Consider the following 1,905-nt stretch of genomic DNA (forward strand, 5'->3'; position numbering starts at 1 on the left):
CACTTTGTTTGTACATATTATTGCTTATTTTACTTTTGTATGTTTTTACTTAGTGTATTTATGCATATTTTCATTACTTTACTTTTTTCATGCTTTTTACTTACTTTTGTCTTACATACTTTATTATTAACTTTCATTTTTAGCATGCCTTTTTATTTATTTTATTTGTGCTTGTCACTGCTTACTTTATTTTTTGCACGTCGTTTATTTACTTTGTTCTTGCATATTTCACTATGAACTTCATTTTTGAATTTTTTTTACTCAGTTGTGTTAGTTGGAGAACGATATAGGTAGTATAATAATCGAATGGCCATTCCAGATATCCTGAAAATCAAAGAATTAAAACTAATTCGATTCTGAATTTTTGGTAGTGAAGAAGCTAACAGCTTCCATCACTTTTGCATTTTCTGCTAATTAAGCGTCAACAGAAAAAGGTTTTTTTAACTTTGTTTATATTTTGGTGTGCGCTCTGAATGTAGCATTCTCAAAATTTTTGAGCCAATTTAATCGGGAATTTTTGAAATGCTGTTAGCTGTTGACATGGTGACTGTGACATGTAGAGATGAAAAGATGAAACGAAGCCTATCTCACTTTTTTATTGGTGAAATATAAGCGTATTTCTTGGATACTTAAGCGGTTGGATCAATCGCCCAATCGAGCAGGCGTCAGAAGCTCAATGCTTATCAATGAATTTTAATGAAATTTCGATTGGTATACTTAACTGCTCATTTTATATCAAGGATAATTTTAACTTTAATTTCTATGATATAATTTCACTGTCAATTCATTGCCAAATGGAAGGAACTTGATATTCACTCCCCCCTACTCATTCATCTAAATGATTTTAAACGCAAAATGTTTTAGTTCGTACTTTTTATTGATTCTAAATTTCAAATCCTCTTTTGCCTTTTTTTTGGGAAAAATGTTATAGACTTGCATTTTCACCAAACCTCATAATCATTTTTTTGGTATTTTCAACAGCTTTCAAATGATAAATTGTTCTCAGTTCGTCGAGACTAACTATGATCTGTTTAGGTAAATTAAAATTTATGGTTCTTTTCTTTTTTATTGAAGTGGAGTTGTGAATAGAACATCAAGTAGCGAATGAAGCGCCAGTACTTCCGAAAAATGAATTATCAGGTTCTTTTCATTCCATGATTTCTTCAGGGATTTGACAATGAAACTATATCACAGAAATTAGACTTGGAATTATCCTCGATATCAATTGAATTTTCTCGAGAGTTACGAATTTCTGAACTTTGCTGTCATCTTAAATCGAAATAAGCGAGAATAATTTTCTTCACAAATATTTGCTGGTTGCGAAAATTTTTTAGTAATGTTTTTTTTTTACGACAAAACAAAAAAATACCTAGGTGTACCAGTCGAATTTTCACTGAAATTCATTGATAAGCTTTGAGCTTCTGATGTCGCCTTTAGTGGATATTTGATGAAAACTCAAATCTTATGATGGGTGGACTATCGAGTGCCTCTGATTATAAATAAATAATGGAGAGATATTAGAGTTGAAGTTTGAAACGATGACCTTTAAAACTATATATTGGAAGGTGTATGCAAAAATCGGTCTCTTTTTACTGTTAAAAAATGTTATTTTGTGACGTGCATGCAGCTACTCTGCAATTCGCATGGAAAAAGCAATTCATTAAGCAGAGTTTCAATATTTCAAACCATATCAGTAGAACATTTTTCACAGAAAAATTTTGGAGTTATAGAATTCGTTAACTTTCTTCAGTTGCTGTTATTATCAGTTGTTCTCTTAATTGTAAACATATTTCGTTTTCAATTTATTTTGTGTTGGCATGCTGATTTCTAACAGCATGTCGTGAGGAGGTGTCAAGCCATCTTTATGCGATCCCTTGATTACTAAATTCTGCGAATCATTCCAGT

This window comes from Loa loa (genome assembly GCF_000183805.2).
Source record: "Loa loa unplaced genomic scaffold supercont3.584, whole genome shotgun sequence".
Taxonomy (NCBI): domain Eukaryota; kingdom Metazoa; phylum Nematoda; class Chromadorea; order Rhabditida; family Onchocercidae; genus Loa; species Loa loa.